Raw genomic sequence first — 27,830 nt, forward strand, 5'->3', positions numbered from 1 at the left:
GGAGAAGAATGATCTTCAGGATGCCAACACCAAGCTGGACGTTGAACTTAAAGATGTTCGTGGCCAGCTGTCGGACTCTACTAAGGAGAATCAGCGGCTTCGACGCGGCATATTTAGTAAGTGCTTAAGCGAATCTTTGAAAGAAAAGAGTTCGGCGAGGAAGTCGACTAACAGAGTAATGTCTGTAGGTATGCTAACGGGTCGTCCTGCAGAGGAGATGCCCGGTTCTACGGGTGACCTTCTTCCCGAGCTCTCGCAACTGCACGAGCGAGTTCGGCAGGCGATGCGAGGCGTTGCCCAAGCCTTATGGCCTTCCCACTCCATGCCCGAGGGCCTTGGAGAGCTTTCGGAGAAGCTTAAGGGAGCTCGGCGGCGCTTCCGGTTGTGGAAGATATCGGCCTGCCGACAAGGCGCTAGGGAGGCCTGGGCCATGGTGAAGACGCGGTACACGAAGTCTGACCCAAACCACATGGCCGAGGTCGGACCTGTGGGGCCTGACGGGAAGGAGATCCCTGTAAGCTTAGTGTACGGCCAAGTAGAATTGGCCGCAAAGTATTCCCAGCAGGACTGTAAGTTAGACAGCCTGTTAGATGGTATTGAAGAGGAATACAATCAGTCAGAGTGACTATGTAATTTTTAATTGACATGTGTAATGCCTTCTAGCCGGATTGTAGATCGTTTGTCGTTGCCGACCTTTTCGCTTCAACCTCAGGACCTGACGGTCCGGAGTGTGTCCGAATACCCTACCGGTTATGTAAGAACCGGGGTATGCATGGAGACCAGGCGTAGGGGTCATTAGTGCTTTATCAGACAAGTGCCCAACTAGTTATGTTATATTACATGGTTAGTAAGAAACATCTTCCAGAGAGAATAGTTCCGTTAGGGGTTCCTTTCTCTGGGAGGCATGCCCTAAAGTGCATGTCCGGACTGCAAACGCAGGAAAATCATCTGGGGGCATATATATAAATAAGTAAAAAAGGTCATCTTTTAGTTCACCGACCGAATATTCCCTTAAGAACGCTAGCTTTCGGCTTCACCCAGTCTGAGGTACACATCCGGCTGATCCGGCAGTAACAATCGCAGAGGTGCTCCCTTTACCACCTAGCCGAACAATCGGGAACGTAGGGGTAAGCACAGGAGCCAGGCAACCCAGCTTGGCCAAAACTTAAGTCATATCGATGCATATAATGGTGACGAAAAGGTACATGCGGAAGTTTGACACATGTGGTGGGCGTGAAGCCCGTATAAATAAGCTTCTGTTAAAGAAGCCCCCAGGTTTAATGAGCGCGAGTAGCACGTCACTTGAGGAGCCTTTAAGGGCTATAAAAGAAAAGAGGGGAAGGAGAGAAATGTAAGACAGAAAATGTAAAAAATGGACAGAGGAAGGAGACAAACACAGAGTCCGGCTCTAGGCGTAGAATCTTCGGAGATGGGCTGCGTTCCATGGGTTCGGCTCAAGTCGGTTATCTGATGCATCTCGCAGGCGGTATGCTCCACCAGTAAGGACTTGGTCGATTATGAAGGGACCTTCCCACTTGGGCTTCAGCTTGTCCTTTTTCTTGTCCGGCAGGCATAGAACTAATTCACCAACGTTGTAGTTTTTGGCCCGCACTTCTCTGCTTTGATATCTTCGAGCCTGCTGTTGATAGAATGCGGAACGGGCTTTTGCCACGTCGCGCTCCTCCTCTAAGGCGTCCAAACCGTCCTGCCGATCGAGCTCGGCTTCCCTTTCTTCGTACATGCGCACTCGAGGTGAGTCATGAATTATGTCGCAGGGCAAGACTGCCTCTGCGCCATACATGTGTATCCGGTGGTGCGATTCAGCGTGGTCCGCAGCCCCCAGAGTATGGAGTCGAGCTCCTCTACCCAATGCGTGTTAGATTCCTTATGGGACCGCACTAATCTGGGTTTGATGCCGCTCATGATGAGACCATTTGCACATTCGACCTGACCGTTAGTTTGTGGGTGATAGACGGAAGCATAATCGAGCTTGATGCCCATGTTTTTGCACCAGAGTTTTACCTCATCGGCCGTAAAGTTCGTGCCGTTATCGGTGACGATGCTATGGGGGACGCCATAACGGTGTACGACCCCGGATATAAAGTCTATCACAGGTCCGGATTCGGCCGTCTTAACAGGCTTGGCTTCTATCCATTTGGTGAACTTATCCACCATGACCAGTAAGTATTTTTTCTTGTGGGTTCCGCCTTTAAGGGGTCCCACCATGTCAAGCCCCCAGACCACGAAAGGCTAAGTGATGGGGATAGTTTGGAGGGCGGTGGGTGGCATATGGCTTTGGTTTGCAAAAAGCTGGCAACCGGCGCATCGTTGGACCAAGTCCTGAGCGTCCGCCCGGGCCGTCGGCCAATAAAAGCCTGTACGGAAAGCCTTGCTTACAAGGGACCGAGCCGCGGCGTGATGGCCACCGAGTCCGGCATGAATTTCAGCCAGCAGGTTCCGCCCTTCCTCTTCGGAGATGCACCTTTGAAGGACTCCGGTAGTGCTTTTCTTATAAAGTTCTCCCTCATGGACTTTATAGGCTTTAGATCGCCGCACTATACAACGTGCCTCATTTTGGTCCTCTGGGAGTTCCTGCCTAGTAAGGTAGGCTAGGAATGGTTCTGTCCACGGGGCGATAACGGCCATTAGTACGTGGGCTGAGGTTGTGATTTCATTGGCAGAGCCTCCGATTATGTCAGATTGTTCGGCGTCGGACAGTGCTGTTGGGTCCGGGCTAATATTGCCATGTTCACCTTCCCATACTATGAATGGCTTGAACAGCCTTTCCAGGAAGATGTTGGGGGGGACCGCATCGCGTTTTGCGCCGATGCGTGCCAGGGCGTCTGCCGCCTGATTGTTTTCTCGGGCTATATGGTGAAATTCGAGCCCCTCAAACCGAGCTGACATTTTGAGGACGGCGTTGCGGTAAGCTGCCATTTTTGGATCCTTGGCATCGAAGTCTCCATTTATTTGGGATATCGCGAGGTTCGAATCCCCGCGCACCTCTAGGCGTTGAATGCCCATGGATACTGCCATCCGGAGACCATGTAAAAGGGCCTCATATTCGGCTGCATTGTTGGAGTCCGTGTACATAATCTGGAGTACATATTGAACTGTGTCTCCTGTGGGGGACGTCAAAACGACGCCGGCCCCTAGTCCGGCCAACATTTTGGAACCGTCGAAGTGCATGATCCAGTTTGAATATGTGCCGTACTCTTTAGGGAGTTCGGCCTCCGTCCATTCTGCGACGAAGTCGGCCAAAACTTGCGACTTGATAGCTCGCCGTGGCCTATAAGTTATGTCGAACGGGAGGAGCTCGATGGCCCATTTTGCAATCCGGCCCGTTGCGTCACGGTTGTTTATAATATCGTTGAGTGGTACTTCCGATGCTACTGTGATTGAACACTCTTGAAAGTAGTGTCGTAGCTTCCGGGATGCCATGAATACCGCATATGCAATCTTTTGATAATGTGGGTACCGTGATTTGCATGGGGTGAGGACAGTGGACACATAGTAAACCGGCTTTTGAAGGGGGAATTTGTGTCCGTCCGTTTCCCGCTCGACGACGAGTACTGCGCTGACAACTTGATGGGTTGCTGCAATGTACAATAGCATTGGTTCGCCGATGTTTGGCGCGGCCAGGACAGGGTTTGTTGCCAATATGGCTTTTATTTCCTCGAGTCCGGCCGTGGCGGCATCCGTCCACTCGAAGTGTTCGGTGCGCCGAAGGAGGCGATAGAGGGGTAGCGCCTTTTCTCCCAACGGGAGATAAAGCGGCTTAGAGCCGCCACGCATCCGGTTAATTTTTGTATTTGTTTGAGGTCCTTTGGGATATCCAATTGTGACAAAGCTCGGATCTTGGCTGGATTTGCTTCGATTCCTCTACCGGATACAATGAAGCCCAAGAGCTTTCCGGCTGGAACGCCGAAAACGCATTTTTCCGGATTTAGCTTGATGTCATATGCTCGGAGGTTGTCAAATGTAAGCCTCAAGTCGTCTACTAGAGATTCGACATGTCTTGTTTTTACGACCACATCATCCACGTATGCCTCTACTGTTTTGCCGATCTGGTTTGCCAGACATGTCTGAATCATGCGCTGATATGTTGCGCCGGCGTTTTTGAGCCCGAAAGGCATTGTGTTGAAGCAGAATGGGCCGTATGGGGTGATGAATGCCGTTGCGGCTTGGTCTGACTCGGCCATCTTGATTTGATGGTAACCGGAGTATGCGTCGAGGAAGCACAACGAATCGTGTCCTGCAGTGGCGTCGATAATTTGATCGATGCGGGGGAGGGGGAAGGGATCCTTTGGGCAAGCCTTGTTAAGGTCTTTGAAGTCAACGCACAGGCGCCAGGATTTGTCCTTCTTTGGTACCATCACCAAGTTTGCTAGCCAGTCCGGATGTTTTATATCTCTGATGAATCCGGCCTCCAATAGTTTGGCTAGCTCCTCTCCCATTGCCTGTCTCTTGGGCTCAGAGAAACGCCGAAGGGCTTGTTTGACAGGTTTGAATCCTTTTAGGATATTTAAGCTGTGTTCGGCCAGCCTGCGTGGGATTCCTGGCATGTCTGAAGGGTGCCAGGCAAAAATGTCCCAGTTCTCCCGTAGGAATTCTCGCAGTGCGGCGTCTACATCGGGGTTTAATCGTGCCCCGATGGAAGCTGTTTTATTGGGGTCCGTTGGATGGACCTGGAATTTGACTATTTCATCCGCTGGTTTAAAGGAGGTGGACTTGGATCTTTTATCGAGTATCACATCGTCCCTGTTTATCGTGGAGCGCAGCATAGTCAGTTCCTCAGCCGCTAGGGCTTCGGACAGTGCCTCAAGGGCCAATGCGGCTGTCTTGTTTTCGGCGCGGAGTGCTATGTCCGGATCACTAGCGAGAGTGATGATTCCGTTCGGCCCGGGCATCTTGAGCTTCATGTACCCGTAATGGGGTATTGCTTGGAAGATTGTAAACGCTTCCCGCCCCAGCAGAGCGTGGTATCCGCTACTGAACGGGGCCACTTGGAATGTGACCTCTTCGGACCTATAATTATCCGGCGTGCCGAACACCACATCTAGTGTGATTTTTCCTGCACAGCGCGCTTCCCGACTGGGGATTATTCCTCTAAAGGTTGTGCTGCTTCGCTCAATGCGGTTCCAGTCTATTTCCATTTTTTGAAGGGTTTCCTCATAAATGAGGTTCAATCCGCTGCCTCCGTCCATGAGTACCTTGGTGAGGCGAAAGCCGTCCACTATAGGACTGAGTACCAATGCGGCTGGTGCTCGAGCTGTTCGGAATTTAGGTTCATCACTGGCATTAAAAGTAATAGCCGTGTCACTCCATGGGTTTATTGTTGCTACTTGATAGACTTCGGCGAGGCTGCGGAGTGTTCTTTTTCGCATATTATTTGATGCGAAAGTCTCGAAGACTATTAAGACTGTACTGGAGTCCCTGAGGTGGTTTTCTGCGGCCTCCGGAATTAGGAGATCTTCGCCCCTTTTGGCCACCTGCCAGAGTATCCAACATGCTCTAAGGCTATGAGTTGGTGTGGCGTCCTCTGTACTATGAATTTTACAGGGTCCATTAAGCCATCCCTCCAGTACGGTTCCATGCCCTATAGAAGGTTTTGGTTTTTTGGTTTTTTACCTGGGTGTCTGATGATGATGCACCCTTTTATTTCGGACGAGGTTTCTATTCAGGGCCGGATTGTCCCAAAATTTAGTTTCGGTTTTCCGGGCGCTTTCCATCGCACAGTACTTTTGTACTATGGACGCCAAGTCAGAGAAGCGTGTAATATCACGACGACCTATGGCGTTGAGGATTCCCTTGTCCGTGCAATTATTGGAAAAGATTGAGATTGCATCTTCCTCGCGGCAGTCCTTTATCATGTTCATAACCAGGAGGAACCTTGCCCAGTAATGATGTATTGTTTCTTCGGGCTTTTGCCTGATTTGGGATAGATCGCTTATGTTCGGGTGGGTGGGTGGAATTAAATCCAGAACTTCACCCAATCTAAGACTCAGAGGCCAAGGAGTTTCCAAACTCTGAAGTTTGGATTCTTGGATGTTGTCCAGTGAATCTAGCCCGTTGCCTGATTCTAAGTTCAGGTCTTGAGTTACATCCTCCCCTCCGCAGGTATTCGGCTTGGAGGGATCGGGAATCCGGACGTAGTTAGTCCTTAAGATAGATGAAGAGTCGCCGCACTGTGCCTCTACCACGGCAACGTGATGGGTGACTTGGGGAGAATTAATTTCTCTTAGATCGGGTTTAAGCCCAACCTGGTCATAATCCGTAGTGACCCCCAAGGCGGCGATGCGATCCAAGAGCTCGTTTACGGAAGAGAGCTCCATTGGATCTAACTGCTCGACGAGTTCCGAGCTGACGTGAAGATTGCTTTTGATGACCCGAGAGGTCACCGTCGGCGCAACGGCCGAACAGGCGGTCATGAGAAAACCGCCTAGCCGGAGAGTTTGGCCGACAGCCAAGGCTCCCTTAGTAACGGCGCCGTCTTTAAAGACGGGAAGAGGCATCCTTCCTGATTGCGACGACACAGAGGAACTCTCAATGAAAGCACCAATGTCGGTGTCAAAACCGGCAGATCTCAGGTAGGGGGTCCCGAACTGTGCGTCTAGGCCAGATGGTAACAGGAGGCAAGGAACACGATGTTTTACCCAGGTTCGGGCCCTCTTGATGGAGGTAAAACCCTACGTCCTGCTTGATTAATATTGATGATATGGGTAGTACAAGAGTAGATCTACCACGAGATCAAGGAGGCTAAACCCTAAAAGCTAGCCTATGGTATGATTGTTGTATGATGAAGTTGTCCTACGGACTAAAACCCTCCGGTTTATATAGACACCGGAGAGGGTTAGGGTTACACAAAGTCGGTTACAATTGTAGGAGATCTAAATATCCGCATTGCCAAGCTTGCCTTCCACGCCAAGGAAAGTCCCGTCTGGACACGGGACGAAGTCTTCAATCTTGTATCTTCATAGTCCTGGAGTTCGGCTGAAGGTATAGTCCGGCTACCCGGACACCCCCTAATCCAGGACTCCCTCAATGATCTCTCACTAAATTTCAAGGTATATGTGTTCTCCCTGAGTATGCACCATTGCTACAGTTTGTCGTGCCGAGACACCACGTGATGATCGGGTGTGATAAGCTCTACGTTCACATACAATGGGTGCAAGCCAGTTTTGCACAAGCAGAATACTCAGGTTAAACTTGACGAGCCCAACATATGCAGATATGGCCTCCGAACACTGAGACCGAAAGGTCGAGCGTGAATCATATAGTAGATATGATCAACATAGTGATGTTCACCATTGAAAACTTCTCCATCTCACGTGATGATCGGGCATGGTTTAGTTGATATGGATCACGTGATCACTTAGATGATTTGAGGGATATCTATCTAAGTGGGAGTTCTTAAGTAATATGATTAATCGAACTTTAATTTATCATGAACTTAGTACCTGATAGTATTTTGCATGTCTATGTTGTTGTAGATAAATGGCCCGTGTTACTGTTCCATTGAATTTTAATCCGTTCCTGGAGAAAGCTAAGTTGAAAGATGATGGTAGCAACTACACGGACTGGGTCCATAACTTGAGGATTATCCTCATTGCTGCATAGAAGAATTATGTCCTGGAAGCACCGCTAGGTGCAAAGCCCGCTGCAGGAGAAACACTAGATGTTATGAACGTCTGGCAGAGCAAAGCTGATGACTACTCGATAGTTCAGTGTGCCATGCTTTACGGCTTAGAATCGGGACTTCAACGACGTTTTGAACGTCATGGAGCATATGAGATGTTCTAGGAGTTGAAGTTAATATTTCAAGCAAATGCCCGGATTGAGAGATATGAAGTCTCCAATTAGTTCTATAGTTGTAAGATGGAGGAAAATAGTTCTGTCAGTGAACATATACTCAGAATGTCTGGGTACCACAACCACTTGACTCAACTGGGAGTTAATCTTCCTGATGATAATGTCATTGACAAAGTTCTTCAATCACTGCCACCAAGCTACAAAAGCTTTGTGATGAACTATAATATGCAAGGGATGGATAAGACAATTCTTCAGCTCTCCGCAATGCTAAAGGCTGCGGAGGTAGAAATCAAGAAGGAGCATCAAGTGTTGATGGTAAAGAAGACCACTAGTTTCAAGAAAAATGGCAAAGGGAAGAAGGGGAACTTCAAGAGGAATGACAAGCAAGTTGCTTCTCAAGTGAAGAAGCCCAAGTCTGGACCTAAGCCTGAGACTGAGTGCTTCTACTGCAAAGGGACTGGTCATTGGAAGCGGAACTGCCCCAAGTATTTGGCGGATAAGAAGGATGGCAAAGTGAAAGGTAGTTGATATACATGTTATTGATGTGTACCTTACTAATGCTCGCAGTAGCGCCTGGGTATTTGATACTGGTTCTGTTGCTAATATTTGCAACTCGAAACACGGGCTACGAATTAAGCAAAGATTGGCTAAGGACGAGGTGACGATGTGCGTGGGAAATGGTTCCTAAGTCGATGTGATCGCCGTCGGAACACTACCTCTACGTCTACCTTCGGGATTAGTATTAGACCCGAATAATTATTATTTGGTGCCAGCGTTAAGCATGAACATTATATCTAGATCTTGTTTGATGCGAGATGGTTATTCATTTAAATCGGAGAATAATGGTTGTTCTATTTATATGAGTAATATCTTTTATGGTCATGCACCCTTGATGAGTGGCGTATTTTTACTGAATCTCGATAGTAGTGATACACATATTCATAGTATTGAAGCCAAAAGATATAAGTTTAATAATGATAGTGCAACTTATTTGTGGCACTGCCGTTTAGGTCATATTGGTGTAAAGCACATGAATAAACTCCATGTTCATGGGCTTTTGGAATCACTTGATTATGAATCACTTGATGCTTGCGAACCATGCCTCATGGGCAAGATGACTAAGACTCTGTTCTCCGGAACAATGGAACGAGCAACAGACTTATTGGAAATAATACATACTGATGTATGCGGTCCAATGAGTGTTGATGCTCGTGGCGGGTAACGTTATTTTCTGACCTTCACAGATGATTTGAGCAAATATGGGTATGTCTACTTGATGAAACATACGTCTGAAACATTTGAAAAGTTGAAAGAATTTCAGAGTGAAGTGGAAAATCATCATAACAAGAAAATTAAGTTTCTATGATCTAATCGTGGAGGTGAATATTTGAGTTGTGAGTTTGGTCTTCATATGAAACAATGCAGAATAGTTTCACAACTCATGCCACCTGGAACACCACATCATAATGGTGTGTCCGAACCTCGTAACCACACTTTATTAGGTATGGTGTGATCTATGGTGTCTCTTACTGATTTACCGCTACTGTTTTGGGGTTATGCTTTAGAGACGGCTGCATTCACGTTAAATAGGGCACCATCGAAATCCGTTGAGACAACACCATATGAATTGTGGTTTGGCAAGAAACCCAAGTTGTCGTTTCTTAAAGTTTGGGGCTGTGATGCTTATGTGTAAAAGCTTCAACCTGATAAGCTCAAACCCAAATCAGAGAAATGTGTCTTCATAGGATACCCAAAGGAGACTGTTGGGTACACCTTCTATCACAGATCCGAAGGCAAGATATTCGTTGCTAAGAATGGATCCTTTCTAGAGAAGGAGTTACTCTCAAAAGAAGTGAGTGGGAGGAAAGTAGAACTTGATGAGGTAACTGTACCTTCTCCCTTATTGGAAAGTAGTTCATCACAAAAAGCAGTTCTAGTGATTCCTACACCAATTAGTGAGGAAGCTAATGATGATGATCATGAAACTTCTGATTAAGTTACTACCGAACCTCGTAGGTCAACCAGAGTAAGATCCGCACCAGAGTGGTACGGTAATCCTGTTCTGGACGTCATGTTACTTGACCATGATGAACCTACGAACTATGAGGAAGCGATGGTGAGCCCAGATTTCACAAAATGGCTTGAGGCCATGAAATCTGAGATGGGATCCATGTATGAGAACAAAGTGTGGACTTTGGTTGACTTGCCCGATGATCGGAAAGTCATAGAGAATAAATGGATCTTCAAGAAAAAGACTGATGCTGACGGTAATATTACTATCTACAAAGCTCGACTTGTTGGGAAAGTTTTTTGACAAGTTCAAGGAGTTGACTACAACGAGACCTCCTCACCTGTAGCGATGCTTAAGTCCGTCTGAATCATGTTAGCAATTGCGGCATTTTATGATTATTAAATTTGGCAAATGGATGTCAAAATTGCATTCCTTAATGGATATCTTAAAGAAGAGTTGTATATGACGCAACCAAAAGGTTTTGTCGATCCAAAAGGTGCTAACAAAGTGGGCAAGCTGCTGCGATCCATTTATGGACTCGTGCAAGCATCTCGGAGTTGGAATATACGCTTTGATAGTGTGATCAAAGCATATGGTTTTATACAGAATTTTGGAGAAGCCTGTATTTACAAGAAAGTGAGTGGGAGCTCCGTAGCATTTCTGATATTATATGTGGATGACATATTGTTGATCGGAAATGATACAAAATTTCTGAATAGCATAAAAGGATACCTGAATAAGAATTTTTCAATGAAAAAACCTCGGTGAAGCTGCTTACATATTGGGCATCAAGATCTACAGAGATAGATCAAGACGCTTAATTGGACTTTCACAAAGCACATACCTTGGTAAAGTTTTGAAGAAGTTCAAAATGGATCAAGCAAAGAAAGGGTTCTTGCCTGTGTTACAAGGTGTGAAGTTGAGTCAGACTCAATGCCCGACCACTACAGAAGATAGAGAGAAAATGAAAGTCATTCCCTATGCCTCAGCCATAGGTTCTATCATGTATGCAATGTTGTGTACCAGATCTGATGTGTCCCTTGCTATTAGTTTAGCAGGGAGGTACCAAAGTAATCCAAGAGTGGATCACTGGACAGCGGCCAAGAACACCATGAAATACCTAAAAAGGACTAAGGATATGTTTCTTGTTTATGTAGGTGACAAAGAGCTCGTCGTAAATGGTTACGTCGATGCAAGCTTTGACACTGATCCGGATGACTCTATGTCACAAACCGGTTACATATTTATATTGAATGGTGGGGCTGTCAGTTGGTGCAGTTCTAAACAAGCATCGTGGCGGGATCTACATGTGAAGCGGAATACATAGCTGCTTCAGAAGCAGCAAATGAAGGAGTCTGAATGAAGGAGTTCATATCTGATCTAGGTGTAATACCTAGTGCATCGGGTCCAATGAAAATCTTTTGTGACAATACGGGTGCAATTGCCTTGCCAAAGGAATCCAGATTTCACAAGAGAACCAAGCACATCAAGAGACGCTTCAATTCCATCCGCGATCAAGTCAAGGAGGGAGACATAGAGATTTGCAAGAGACATACGGATCTGAATGTTGCAGACCCGTTGACTAAACTTCTCTCACAAGCAAAACATGATCAGCACCAAGACTCCATGGGTGTTAGAATCATTACTGTGTAATCTAGATTATTGACTCTAGTGCAAGTGGGAGACTGAAGGAAATATGCCCTAGAGGCAATAATAAAGTTGTTATTTATATTTCCTTATATCATGACAAATGTTTATTATTCATGCTAGAATTGTATTAACTGGAAACTTAGTACATGTGTGAATACATAGACAAACAGAGTGTCCCTGGTATGCCTCTACTAGACTAGCTCGTTAATCAAAGATGGTTAAGTTTCCTAGCCATAGACATGTGTTATCATTTGATTAACGGGATCACATCATTATAGAATGATGTGATGGACAAGACCCATCCGTTAGCTTAGCACTATGATCGTTTAGTTTATTGCTATTGCTTTCTTCATGACTTATACATGTTCCTATGACTATGAGATTATGTAACTCCCGAATACCGGACGAACACTTAGTGTGATATCAAATGTCACGACATACATGGGTGATTATAAAGATGCTCTACATGCGTCTCTGATGGTGTTTGTTGAGTTAGCATAGATCGAGATTAGGACTCGTCACTCCGATTGTGGGAGAGGTATCTCTGGGCCCTCTCGGTAATGCACATCACTATAAGCCTAGCAAGCAATGTGACTAAAGAGTTAGTTGCGGTATGATGCACTACGGAACGAGTAAAGAGACTTGCTGGTAACGAGATTGAACTAGGTATGATGATACCGACGATCGAATCTCGGGTAAGTAACATATCAATGACAAAGGGAACAACATATGTTGTTGTGCGGTTTGACCAAGAAAGATTTTCGTTGTATATGTAGGAACCAATATGAGAATCCAGGTTCCATTGTTGGTTATTGACCGAAGAAGTGTCTCGGTCATGTCTACATAGTTCTCGAACCCGTAGGGTCCGCACGCTTAACATTCGATGACGATTGGTATTATGAGTTTATGTGATTTGATGTACCAAAGGTTATTCGGAGTCCCGAATGAGATCACAGACATGACGAGGAGTCTCGAAATGGTCGAGACATAAAGATTGATATATTGTACCATCTTGTTCGGACACCGGAAGTGTTCCGGAGAGTTTCAGATAAAACCGGAGTGCCGGAGGGTTACCGGACCCCCCAAGAAGTTAATGGCCCACCATGGGCCTTAGAGGAGAGAGGGACGGCCAGGAGGTGGCGCCCCCTTCCTTATCTCCCCTTCCTTCTTCCTTCCCCTCCTTGTTGGACTAGGAAAGGGAGGAACCTACTCCTAGTAGGAGTAGGATCCCCCCCTTGGGCGCGCCCCTTGAGGCCGACCGGCCCCCTCCTCCCCTCCTTTATATACGAGGGAGGGGGGCTTGTGCGGTTCCCCCCTCCATAGTATTCCACCTCGGTCATATTGTCCTAGTGCTTAGGCGAAGCCCTACGTCGGTAACTTCATCATCACCGGCACCACACTGTCGTGCTGACGAAAATCTCCCTCGGCCTTAGCTGGATCTAGAGTTCGAGGGACGTCACCGAGCTGAACGTGTGCAGATCACGAAGGTGTAGTGCGTTCGGTACTTGATCAGTTGGATCGCGAAGACGTTCGACTACATCAACTGCGTTACTAAACGCTTCCGCTTTCGGTCTACGAGGGTACGTGGACACACTCTCTGCACTCGTTGCTATGCTTCTCCTTGATAGATCTTGTGTGATCGTAGGAAAATTTTGAAATACTACGTTCCCCAACATCGTGATCTTGATTAGTTGGTGTAACACATAAGGTGAGTCTAAAACAATAAAAGAGATGTTCAAGTATTAACGATCTTAAACTATCTCAATGCATAAAAAAGAAGTTTCCACATATTCTTGATAACTAAATGCATCAAGTCAAAATCACCAATGCCAAAGCTTTAGAAAGAATGTCAAATTTATCGGGAACACATTGATAATCATCTATGCAAAGTATATATACATTTCAATCACTTCTAGGTTAACCCGAGATACAAGACCAAATACAATCACGTGTTGCAGTTTTGCTCTATTTCACACTCTTCACAATTTTAGAATTTGAGCGCATGTATGAGTCAATACCCTAATCAAGGCAATGAGAACATAATGTTTGGAGTTAAAAGAAGTGAAAATAAGAAAGTCTTGCAATAATACAGTTGACCATTAGGACAAGTGGAAGATCTTATGATCGATATTGTGTAAGTGATACGTCCATTTTGCATCATGCTTTTATATCGATATTTATTGCATTATGGACTGTTATTTCACTTTATGTCACAATACTTATGGCTATTCTCTCTTATTTTACAAGGTTTACATAAAGAGGGAGAATGCGGACAGCTGGAATTCTGGGCTGGAAAAGGAGCAAATATTAGAGACCTATTCTGCGCAACTCCAAAAGTCCTGAAACTCCATGGAACGTCTTAAAATAAATAAAGAAAAATCCTCGCAAAAGATGAAGGCCAGGGGGCCCACACCCTTCTCACGAGGGTGGGGGCGCCCCCCTAGGGCGCGCCCCCTACCTCGTGGGCCTCCTGGTGGCTCTCTAATGCCCATCTTCTCCTATATGAGGTCTTCCGATGAGAAAAAAATAGAGAGGAAGTTTTCGAGACGAGACTCCGCCGCCACGAGGCGGAACCTTGGCGGATCCAATCTAGAGCTCCGGCAGAGCTGTTCTGCCGGGGATACTTCCCTCCTGGAGGGGGAAATCATCACCATCGTCATCACCAACGCTCCTCTCATCGGGAGAGGGCAATATCCATCAACATCTTCACCAGCACCATCTCATCTCCAAACCCTAGTTCATCTCTTCTATCCAATTCTTGTCTCAAAGTCCGGGATTGGTGCTAGTAGGTTGCTAGTAGTGTTGATTACTCCTTGTAGTTGATGCTAGTTGGTTTAATTGGTGGAAGGTTATATGTTCAGATCCTATATGCATATTGTTACCCCTATGATTAACATGAATATGCTTTGTGAGCAATTATGTTCGTTCCTGAGGACAAGGGAGAAGTCTTGCTATGAGTAGTCATGTGAATTTGGTATTCGTTTGATATTTTGATAAGATGTATGTTGTCTAGCCTCTAGTGGTGTTATGTGAACGTCGACTACATAACACTTCACCATTATTTGGGCCTATAGAAAGGCATTGGGAAGTAATAAGTAGATGATGGGTTGCTTGAGTGACAGAAGCTTAAACCCTAGTTTATGCGTTGCTTCGTAAGGGGCTGATTTGGATCCATATGTTTCATGCTATGGTTAGGTTTACCTTAATACTTTTGGTGTAGTTGTAGATGCTTGCAATAGAGGTTAATCATAAGTGGGATTCTTGTTCAAGTAAGAACAACACCCAAGCACTGGTCCACCCACATATCAAATTATCAAAGTATCGAATGTGAATCATATGAACGTGATGAAAACTAGCTTGATGATATTCCCATGTGTCCTCGGGAGCGCTTTTCCTATTATAAGAGTTTGTTCCGGCTTGTCCTTTGCTACAAAAGGATTGGGCCACCTTGCTGCACTTCATTTACTTTTTTTACTTGTTGCTCATTACAATTTATCCTATCACAAAACTATCTGTTACCACTTATTTCAATACTTGCAGAGAATACCTTGCTGAAAACTGCTTATCATTTCCTTCTGCTCCTCGTTGGGTTCGACACTCTTACTTATCGAAAGGACTAGATAGATCCCCTATACTTGTGGGTCATAAAGACTCTTTTCTGGCGTCGTTGCCGGGGAGTGTAGCGCCTTTGGTAAGGAAAAATTTATATAGTGTGCTGAAATTTAATGTCACTTGTTACTATGGAAAGTAATTCTCCGAGGGGCTTGTTCGGGGTATCTTCACCCCGTCCAGTAGAGCAAAGAGTTTCTCCTCAACCTACTGAACCTATGGAAAATGAAACTCCTTTTGAATTTCCTTCGGGTATGATGGAAAGACTGCTAGCTGACCCTTTTACAGGAGATGGAACAAAGCATCCTGATGAGCACTTAATATATGTGGATGAAGTTTGTGGATTATTTAAGCTTGCAGGTATACCCGATGATGTTGCTAAGAAGAAGGCCTTCCCTTTATCTTTGAAGGGAGACGCATTGGTATGGTATAGGCAATGTGATGATATGAGATCATGAGACTATAAAAGATTGAAGCTGGAATTTCATCAAAAATATTACCCTATGCATCTTGTTCATCGTGATCGCAATTATATATATAATTTCTGGCCTCGCGAAGGAGAAAGCATCACTCAAGCTTGGGGGAGGCTTAAATCAATGTTATATTCATGCCCCAATCATGAGCTCCAGAGAGAAATAATTATGCAAAGTTTTTATGCTCGACTTAATGAAAACAATCACAACATGCTCGATACTTCTTGTGCTGGCTCTTTTATCATGAAGACTATTGAATTCAGATGGAATTTATTGGATAGAATTAAACGCAACTCTGAAGATTGGGACCTCGACGAAGGTAAGGAGTCAGGTATGACACCTAAGTTTGATTGTGTTAAATCTTTTATGGATACCGATATTTTCCGTAAGTTTAGCACTAAATATGGACTTGACTCTGAGATAGTAGCTTCTTTCTGTGAATCTTTTGCTACTTATGTTGATCTCCCTAAGGAGAAGTGGTTTAAATATCATCCTCCCATAGAAGTAAAAGTAGCTGCACCTATTAAACTTGAAGAAAAGACTGTAACCTATAATGATCCTATTGTTCCTACTTCTTATATTGAGAAACCACCTTTCCCTGTTAGAGTAAAGGATCATGCTAAAGCTTCAACTATTGTTCGTAAAAGCAATATTAGAACATATACACCTCCTGAGCAAGTTAAAGTAGAACCCAATATTGCTATTGTTAAAGATCTCTTGCCTGATAATATTGATGGGCATGTTATTCAGTTCGAAGGTGAAACTGCTAGAATTGCTAAACCTTGTGCTAAAGATAAACATAGACCTGTGGTAGGCGTGCCTGTTATTTCTGTTAAAATAGGAGATCATTGTTATCATGGCTTATGTGATATGGGTGCTAGTGCTAGTGTTATACCTCATGACTTATACAAAGAAATTATGCATGATATTGCACCTATTGAGTTAGAAGATATTGATGTCACAATTAAACTTGCCAATAGAGATACTATTTCAGCAATGGGAATTGTTAGAGATGTTGAAGTCTTGTGTGGGAAAAATAAATATCCTGCTGATTTTCTTGTTCTTGGTTCCCCACAAGATAGCTTTTGTCCCATTATATTTGGTAGACCCTTCTTAAATACTGTCAATGCTACCATAGACTGCACTAAGAATATTGTTACTGTTGGCTTGGATGATATGGTTCATGAGTTTAATTTCTCTAAATTTAGTAAACAACATCGTGAGGAAGAATTACCTAGTAAGGATGAAATTATTGGTCTTGCTTCTATTGTCGTACCTCCTAGTGATCCTTTAGAACACTATTTGCTAGACCATGAAAATGATATGTTCATGAATGAAAGAAGGGAAATGGATGAAGTATTCTTTAAACAGGAACCTATTTTGCATCATAACTTGCCTGTTGAAATTTTGGGGGATCCTCCTCCACCCAAGGGTGATCCCGTGTTTGAGCTTAAACCTCTGCCTGATAATCTTAAATATGCTTATCTTGATGAAAAGAAGATATATCATGTTATTATTAGTGCTAACCTTTCAGAGCATGAAGAAGAAAGATTATTGAAAACTCCGAAGAAGCATCGCGCTGCTATTGGATATACCCTTGATGATCTTAAGGGCATTAGTCCCACTCTATGTCAACATAAAATAAATTTGGAAGCAAATGCCAAACCAGTTCGTGATTCCCAGCGACGTCTGAATCCTAAAATGAAAGAAGTGGTAAGAAAAGAAATACTCAAGCTTTTGGAGGCAGATATAATTTATCCCGTTGCTGATAGTGAGTGGGTAAGTCCTATCCATTGTGTCCCTAAGAAGGGAGGTATTACTGTTGTTCCTAATGATAAAGATGAATTGATTCCACAAAGAATTATCACAGGTTATAGGATGGTAATTGATTTCCGCAAATTAAATAAAGGTACTAAGAAAGATCATTACCCCTTACCTTTTATTGATCAAATGCTAGAAAGGTTATGCAAACACACACACTATTGCTTTCTAGATGGTTATTCTAGTTTCTCTCAAATATCTGTGTCGGCTAAAGATCAATCAAAGACTACTTTTACATGCCCTTTTGGTACTTTTGCTTATAGACGTATGCCTTTTGGTTTATGTAATGCACCTGCGACCTTTCAAAGATGCATGATGGCTATATTCTCTGACTTTTGTGAAAAGATTTGTGATGTTTTCATGGACGACTTTTCCGTCTATGGTTCCTCTTTTGATGATTGCTTGAGCAATCTTGATCGTGTTTTGCAGAGATGTGAAGAAACTAATCTTGTCTTGTATTGGGAAAAGTGCCACTTTATGGTTAATGAAGGTATTGTCTTGGGGCAAAAAGTTTCTGAAAGAGGTATTGAAGTTGATAAAGCCAAGGTTGATGCTATTGAAAAGATGGCATGTCCCAAGGACATCAAAGGTATAAGAAGTTTCCTTGGTCATGCTGGTTTTTATAGGAGGTTCATTAAGGACTTCTCAAAAATTTCTCGGCCTTTGACTAATTTATTGCAAAAAGATATACCATTTGTCTTTGATGATGATTGTGTAGAAGCATTTGAAATACTTAAGAAAGCATTAGTCTCTGCACCTATTGTTCAACCACCTGATTGGAATTTACCCTTTGAAATTATGTGCGATGCTAGTGATTATGCTATAGGTGTTGTTCTAGGGCAAAGAGTTGATAAGAAATTAAATGTTATTCATTATGCTAGTAAGACTCTAGACAATGCTCAAAGAAACTATACCACTACTGAAAAAGAACTTTTAGCAGTTGTATTTGCTTGTGATAAGTTCAGACCTTATATTGTTGATTCTAAAGTAACTATTCACACTGATCATGCTGCTATTAAATACCTTATGGAAAAGAAAGATGCTAAACCTAGACTTATTAGATGGGTTCTCTTGCTACAAGAATTTGATTTGCATATTGTTGATAGGAAGGGAGCTGAGAACCCCGTTGCAGACAACTTGTCTAGGTTAGAAAATATTCTTGATGACCCACTACCTATTAATGATGACTTTCCTGATGAACAATTAAATGTTATAAGTACTTCTTGTAGTACTCCATGGTATGCTGATTATGCTAATTATATTGTTGCTAAGTTTATACCACCTAGCTTCACATACCAGCAAAAGAAAAAAGTTCTTCTATGACTTGAGACATTACTTTTGGGATGACCCACATCTTTATAAAGAAGGAGTAGATGGTGTTATTAGACGTTGTGTACCTGAGCATGAACATGAACAGATCCTACGCAAGTGTCATTCCGAGTCTTATGGAGGACACCATGCTAGAGATAGAACTACACATAAGGTATTGCAATCTGGTTTTTATTGGCCTATTCTCTTCAAGGATGCCCGTAAGTTTATCTTGTCTTGTGATGAATGTCAAAGAATTGGTAATATTAGTAGACATCAAGAAATGCCTATGAATTATTCTCTTGTAATTGAACCATTTGATATTTGGGGCTTTGATTATATGGGACCTTTTCCTGCCTCTAATGGACACACACATATTTTAGTTGATGTTGATTACGTTACTAAGTGGGTAGAAGCTATTCCAACTAGTAGTGCTGATCATAACACTTCTATTAAAATGCTTAAAGAAGTTATTTTTCCGAGGTTTGGAGTCCCCACATATTTAATTACTGATGGTGGTTCACACTTTATTCATGGTGCCTTCCGTAAAATGCTTGCTAAATATGATGTTAATCATAGAATTGCATCTCCTTATCACCCACAGTCTAGTGGTCAAGTAGAGTTGAGCAATAGAGAGCTCAAATTAATTGTGCAAAAGACTGTTAATAGGTCTAGAAAGAATTGGTCTAAGAAACTTGATGATGCATTATGGGCATATAGGACTGCATACAAAAATCCCATGGGTATGTCTCCGTATAAAATGGTTTATGGAAAAGCATGTCACTTACCTCTCGAACTAGAACATAAGGCATATTGGGCTATTAAAGAGCTTAATTATGATTTTAAACTTGCCGGTGAAAAGAGGTTATTTGATATTAGCTCACTTGATGAATGGAGAACCCAAGCTTATGAAAATGCCAAGTTGTTTAAAGAAAAAGTTAAAAGATGGCAATGACAAAAGGATACAAAAGCGTAAGTTTAATGTAGGTGATTATGTATTGCTATACAACTCTCGTTTAAGATTTTTTGCAAGAAAACTTCTCTCTAAATGGGAAGGCCCCTATGTTATCGAGGAGGTCTATCGTTCCGGTGCCATAAAAATCAACAACTTCGAAGGCACAAATCCGAAGGCGGTAAATGGTCAAAGAATTAAACATTATATCTCAGGTAATCCCATAAATGTTGAAACCAATATTATTGAAACCATAACCCCGAATGAATACATAAGAGACACTTTCCGAAATGCTTCAGACTCCGAAAAGGAATAGGTATATGGTACGGTAAGTAAACCGACTCCAAAACAATTTTTAAGGCAATATTTCTCTGTTTTGGAATATTTAGAAAAATAGAAAAATAAGTAGCAGTCCGGGAAGGACACGAGGGCCTCACGAGGGTGGTGGGCGCGCCCTACCCCCCTGGGCACGCCCCCTACCTCGTGAGCGCCTCGTGTGCCTTCCGGACTCCGTTTTCTTGCACGTTACGTATTTTGGTCGGTAATAATTCATTATATAACCTCCCGAAGGTTTTGACTACCGTATCACGCAAAAATCCCCTCTTTTTGTTTCGAGCTGTTTTTCTGACAGATCCAGGTTATCATAACGGCCCCAAGCGCCTCCAAGGACAAGTTCTTCGAGAAGGTCATCAACCCTTACCTCGCGGAGCTGCTGTGACACCCTCAAACCATTGAGATGCGTGATGGGTTGTTGCACATCCACGATGAAGAGGGACCAAAGGGGACCGGAAACATGGAGACGAGGCTCGAAGCAGTGGAGCAACAAGTTTTCAAGTGCCAAAGGATGGTGGAGTGTGGAATCAACGCTAGCCACATGATGCTCGCGGAGTTCACTAACAACTACAAGCCGGATGCCAAGAACACCGAGGAGGCCATCTTCAAGCTGCATGAGAAGATCGAGCACCTCCAAGCCCAAGTCTATGACCTTCAAAACCAAAACTGTGAGTATGAATATAGATTCAAAAGAATGAGTTTGGCTGCAGATTTGAGGATTCCGGAGACTCGATCATCTTTCTATGATGGTGAACCAATGCCTTGGAAGATGGATGACAAGCCCGCATCATCAACAACACCTCCACTGTCTCCTCCAACAAAGAAGAATTAAGTATCTGGGTATGGGCACTCCCCTTGGCAACTGCTAAGCTTGGGGGAGGTGCCCCGGTATCGTATCACAATCACAACTCCTATCTTTACCGTTTTTCTTAGTTCGATCCTATTAGTAGTATCTTGATCTAGTAGAATAAAGTTTATGGCATGATCTAGTTTTGAGTTTTGCTTTATGATCTCTCTATGTAATCGAGTTCGTGAGTTATATATAATAAAGATTAGTGTTGAGTCAAGGGCTTGATTATTTTGCCATGATCTTGGGTGAATAAAAGAAAAGAGAAAAGAATAAAAAGAAACAAAAAAGTTCATATTGATCTTATTGAGAGTAATCAATTCACATAGAAAGAGTATGATGATTAAAAGTTGTTGGGAGTTGGCAGACATAGCTTTGGTCATTGTTGCAATTAATAGGAAGTAATAAGGAAAGAGAGGTTTTCACATATAGATATATTATCATTGACATCTTTTATGATTGGGAGCACTCATTAAAATATGACATGCTAAAGAGTTGATATTGGACAAGGAAGACAACGTAATGAGTTATGTCTTTCTTATATCTGAGATAAAGTATGTTGTCATGGTTCCTCTAACTTGTTGATCTTGCCTTTCCCCCTCATGCTAGCCAAATTCTCAGCACCAAGTAGAAATACTACTTGTGCTTCCAAATATCCCTAAACCAGTTTTGCCATGAGAGTCCACCATATCTACCTATGGATTGAGTAAGATCCTTCAAGTAAGTTGTCATCGGTGCAAAGCAATAAAAATTGCTCTAAATATGTATGATTGATTGGTGTGGGAGAAATAAGCTTTATACGATCTTGTGATGTGGAAGTAATAAAAGCAACGGACTGCCTAATAAAGGAACATATCACAAGTGGCAATATAAAGTGATGTTCTTTCGCATTGAGATTTTATATATCCAACCATAAAAGCGCATGGCAACCTCTGCTTCCCTCTGCGAAGGGCCTATCCTTTATTATTATCTCCTACCTTATGCAAGAGTCATGGTGATCTTCACCTTTCCTTTTTCATTTTATCCTTTGGCAAGCTCAGCATGTTGGAAAGAACATGATATATATATATATATATATATATATATATATCTAATTGGATGTAGGGGAGCATGAACCATTATTGTTGACATTACCCTTGAGGTAAAAGGTTGTGGGGCAAAACTATAAGCCCCTATCTTTCTCTGTGTCCGATTAAAACTCTGTAACCACAAGTATCGCGTGGGTGTTAGCAATTATGGAGGTCAAAATGATAGTTGAGTATGTGGACTTGCTTTTTAGCTCTGACATAGACTCTTTCTGATGTTATGATAAATTGCAATTGCTTCAATGACTGAGATTATAGTTTGTTGGAGCCCAATAAGGTTTATGATTTATACTTTTGCATTGTGAATAGATCATCACTTGAACATAAGTAATCATATGACAAAATCTATATATGTTGTTGTTATGAGAATAATCATGATGCCTTCATGTCCGTATTTTATTTTTATCGACGCCTCTACCTCTAAACATGAGGACATATTTATTGTTATCGGCTTTTCGCTTGAGGACAAGCGAGGTCTAAGCTTGGGGGAGTTGATACGTCCATTTTGCATCATGCTTTTATATCGATATTTATTGCATTATGGACTGTTATTTCACTTTATGTCACAATACTTATGGCTATTCTCTCTTATTTTACAAGGTTTACATAAAGAGGGAGAATGCCGGCAGCTAGAATTCTGGGCTGGAAAAAGAGCAAATATTAGAGACCTATTTTGCGCAACTCCAAAAGTCTTGAAACTCCACGGAACGTCTTAAAATAAATAAAGAAAAATCCTCGCAAAAGATGAAGGCCAGGGGGCCCACACCCTTATCACGAGGGTGGGGGCGCCCCCCCTAGGGCGCGCCCCCTACCTCGTGGGCCCCCTGGTGGCTCTCCGATGCCCATCTTCTCCTATATGAGGTCTTTCAATGAGAAAAAATAGAGGGGAACTTTTCGGGACGAGACTCCGCCGCCACGAGGCGGAACCTTGGCGGATCCAATCTAGAGCTCCGGCAGAGTTGTTCTGCCGGGGATACTTCCCTCCCGGAGGGGGAAATCATCACCATCGTCATCATCAACGCTCCTCTCATCGTGAGAGGGCAATCTCCATCAACATGTTCACCAGCACCATCTCATCTCCAAACCCTAGTTCATCTCTTGTATCCAATTCTTGTCTCAAAGTCCGGGATTGGTGCTAGTAGGTTGCTAGTAGTGTTGATTACTCCTTGTAGTTGATGCTAGTTGGTTTAATTGGTGGAAGATTATATGTTCAGATCCTATATGCATATTATTACCCCTCTGATTATGAACATGAATATGCTTTGTGAGTAATTACGTTCGTTCCTGAGGACAAGGGAGAAGTCTTGCTATGAGTAGTCATGTGAATTTGGTATTCGTTTGATATTTTGATAAGATGTATGTTGTCTAGCCTCTAGTGGTGTTATGTGAACGTCGACTACATAACACTTCACCATTATTTGGGCCTAGAGGAAGGCATTGGGAAGTAATAAGTAGATGATGGGTTGCTAGAGTGACAGAAGCTTAAACCCTAGTTTATGCGTTGCTTCGTAAGGGGCTGATTTGGATCCATATGTTTCATGCTATGGTTAGGTTTCCCTTAATACTTTTGTTGTAGTTGCGGATGCTTGCAATAGAGGTTAATCATAAGTGGGATGCTTGTTCAAGTAAGAACAGCACCCAAGCACCGGTCCACCCACATATCAAATTATCAAAGTATCGAACGCGAATCATATGAACGTGATGAAAACTAGCTTGACGATATTCCCATGTGTCCTCAGGAGCGCTTTTCCTATTATAAGAGTTTGTTCCGGCTTGTCCTTTGCTACAAAAGGATTGGGCCACCTTGTTGCACTTTATTTACTTTTGTTACTTGTTGCTCGTTACAATTTATCCTATCATAAAACTATCTGTTACCACTTATTTCAGTACTTGCAGAGAATACCTTGCTGAAAACCGCTTATCATTTCCTTCTGCTCCTCGTTGGGTTCGACACTCTTACTTATCGAAAGGACTACGATAGATCCCCTATACTTGTGGGTCATCAGTAAGGAGTAGGGATTACCATGCAACTAGGATGCACTTAGAGTTATATATGAATGAAAGCCCTCCTATGGACTAATGAGGGTGCATCCAAATTGCTTTCTCACAAAGACGTAGAGCTCATATGATCGTCATTGGAATATACAAGCCAGGTCATATAATATAAAGTCCCCACTAGTGCATATGGCAGTGAAACTCATAAACTCTTAGTTGTGAAATGCATGAAATTGTGCTACTTTGAACTTTGAAGTACTTCTTTTGATTCCTATGCTTGGTGCTACTATGAAGCACTTTATGAATTTTGTATTTTGAACACTTAGTGCTACATTGAAGTACTGCACATGTGTACTCTAAATTGAACAATGGTGTTGCTTCTTCTTTCTCACTTTTTTGGTGTCTTCATGGCTCATGTTTTTTTGTTTGGAACCTCCATGGTCCATATTTTATTTTCTCTTTCTCTAAAGGTAGAAGAAACAACTTACTATAATGATTAGTACACTTTTCTCAACTTCATCTAAATGCAAATATAGCTCTTGCTATGAACATGAAAAGAACAATATATATGATGCCTCTGGCAGTGTACGAGGATGTGCAATGATCTATCGTAGCAATATATACGATGAGCAAATGGCCTAGCCTTAAAAAATACAATGATAGTTATGATGCTCATGCAAGCATATGAGAATGACAACATATCTCTAATCATGTAACATAAAATTTTTGTGCATGATACTTTACTCGGAATGACTATGAAAATGCCATACATAGGTATATATGGTGGCTATTTTGAGGAGATGTTTGGGTTTATGTGTATGAGGCCAAGTGGAATTCCTTCCATGGGGTTGGATGTGCTAGCGCAGGATACACCATGTCTCAAGGTGGGAGTGGGCAATTCTCAGTATTAAAGACCATAAAAAATATTTGTTGAGTGGAAGGACACAAGTCAAAAATTTGCATTAATCATAAAGAACTCATCAACCAAATAATGTCTCATAACGTTAACAAAACATAGTACAACAAGTCATGTATCCTATGGGGATTGATCGGTAAGTTCAAGACCATCGTTCGCTCCTCGCTGCATCAAAATCGCTAGTTTAAGATGGTTGCAAATAAAACTAAGTAGTTTCATGTTCTCATTAGAGTCCCCAGTTTTGTTATTATATGAAAGAAAGGCAAAGGTTCATTTAAACGTTAAGTACATTACAATATCTCCAAATACCAATAGCTACCTTGCATACAAATCTACGGTAAGAATGTCTAAAAAAGCAAAAAAAAAACACAGGTATCAAAACATGCTCTATTTCAGTGTTCTTAGAGCATATACAACTAGGCACCCCCCACACATATACACGGGCCGGCGGCAAGGTCACTGACCGATCAAAAAAGCTAACCCAGACGGGCTCCTTATACCGTCCCCATACGCCCACTAGGACCGACACCCATCCTATCTAGCCCAAATTCAGGGCGGATATGGGGCCCGGGCGCGTCTGCCATGTCAGACCCGGCACATACTGGATCACCCTGACCCCACACGTATTCATCCCCATCTGCGTCTCAGACCAAATCCTAGTGACTATGCTCCACTCCACTCCGCCCCAAGCTCCCCTCCTACGATCTCCAACCTTCTCTGGCATGGCGTGCAGCGGATCCGACTCTGACTAGACCTGATTCATCGACCATGGCATATGCGCCGGACCGACTTCGGATTCGATCCGGTGGGACTCCATTGTATCGGCGCAATGGGTGTTTGGATCCGCCAGAGCTGGAAGCTCGAGGTTCGTCTGCTGCCCCATCTCCGGTGCATATGAGTATGAGTGTTACACTGGCAGATGTGCTCGCGTAAGAAGTAGAGGGCGCGGGAGGTCGAATCCCACCTCGTTGACGGCATGGCGAAGGAGGAGTTAGCGGATGTGGCGGCGCACGTTGCCTTTGAGGAGGAAGTCGTGTGTGCTTGCATCGTACCAAAGCGACAAAGGAGGAACATGTGCTCCCTCCCTCTGATCCAAGCAAATCCGACCACCCTCTTATTTTTGAGATTGCCAAGAGTCTCTCGGTGTTTGCCATAGTTGGTTCTCTCGGGTACTGAGGTCCGAACACCTCAACCACGGCAGTTGCAAACCTAACCATGACATCTCCGCATGTGCTCTCAGACATCCGTAGGTACTCGTCCCATGAATCAGCGACCGTGCCATGTGCAAGTATCTGGAGTGCAGTCGTGCACTTCTGGTAACCAGAGAATCCAATCGTTCCCACGACATCCTTCTTCACGATGATGTAGTCATTGTAGGAACGGGCGCCATGGTACAAAAGATCGAAGATAGTCTTGCACATCCGAAAAAGCCGGCGAAAATGGTTAGTGAATAGTGCAACGGGGGCAAAGTAGTTGGCCGTCAGTGTCAAATAGCCGCGCGCCCTATTGCGGTTGAGCACTTGATGAACCTTGATCGAGCCCTTGAAATTGAGAACATGCTCCTCCGCACGCTTCGCGTCTTCAAGGACCATTTGCATCATCACTGTCTCATCGGAGTACTCCTCCTCGTCCGATGAGCCGTCGGACGGCTCAACATAATGCTTGTATATGTACTCCAAATCAAAATCCATTGCTAGAAAGAAAAATGGACAACTGTTTTAGCTCCGGCGATTCATCGAACAATTGTCGGGCATGGTGAGAATAGCAGTAGCGAATGATACCAGGCGTGGCGGTCAGAGGACATGAGTTGAATGGAGATGAAGGAGAAGCTGGGTGGAGCCCTGCTGGAGTGCTCGAGGTGACGGAGACGTAGAGTCCCGGTAGGGGTGTAGCGTGGTGGCCAGGTTGGTGGAGCAGTGGCGAAGACAAGAGAGAAAGAATGAAGGAGAGAAAACACGAAGGATGAAGTCGCGGGATCCCAGAAGTATTTTGGGTGGATCGTGGTGTCGGATTCCTACGTTTCGCGTGTCCGAACTCCCGCAAAACTCCCCCACTTTTATCTTCGATTTACGGAAGAAATCGCGTCCAGACCGTCCTGCAGAGCGATACAGACCTGCAATGAATAGCTTCCATGGTCCAGACATATGCAAGCGGTTTACGGGTCTGCCTTAGAGATGCGCTAGATCACACATGTCGGTTGTGAACTGAATTTGAGTTCACCGGGTTCGGTAAAAATAAACGAAAGCCACTCAAGAAAGAAAGCAAGAGAGAAAACCCCTCTCACCGCAATTAATTGGTGTATTTGAACTAAGCACACACAAACTGCTTAATCGCTGAAACCCCAGTCATGAAAAGAGAAAGTTATCAGCATTTTCCGTCGATCTTCTCCCCGCCATCCCTCTTTCGAGAGCGAAAGACAAAAAAAAGGAAAGAGTGAGCTAGCGAGGATCCGGAAAGGCAAGCGAAAGAAAAACCCTAAACACAACAGAGTAGACCTCACAACTGGGGCCCTCAAACAGCATCCGCGAGAGCATCACCATCAGCTGGTCCCCTCGGCGTCCATTTTTAAAACGGCACACGGGCCATGCACCCCTGTACCGTTCGTCCGAACCAGCGCCCACACCCACGCAGTCACTGAGAGCTGCAGGCCCACGTCTCACAGGAAGGGGGCAGGGGCCACTCCGGCCATGTTTTTTCTAGGGAAGGTCCAGCCCCGCGATGTTTGTGGGCAAGTGCCGTGCCCGATCTCACGCGATGACGCGACTACGTACCGCCCCACAACCCGATCGCGATCGAACGGCTTCTGCACGAGTCGCCGTCAGGTTTGGATGGGTTACCTTATCCCACGATCGGTGCCCGGCCGGGCGTATCGCGCACGCGAAATGCACGCGCCTCATCGCTCGGCTGCACGCGGCGGGAGGGGCTCTCATCCCGGCCGTCCGTTCGGGGCCACGGCCACGGTCATGCCGCTAGCTTCGCCTTCGGTTTAGCAATATGCCCCTGCAGGCCTGCGACATG

This window comes from Triticum aestivum, chromosome 2A (assembly GCF_018294505.1).
Source record: "Triticum aestivum cultivar Chinese Spring chromosome 2A, IWGSC CS RefSeq v2.1, whole genome shotgun sequence".
NCBI lineage: Eukaryota > Viridiplantae > Streptophyta > Magnoliopsida > Poales > Poaceae > Triticum > Triticum aestivum.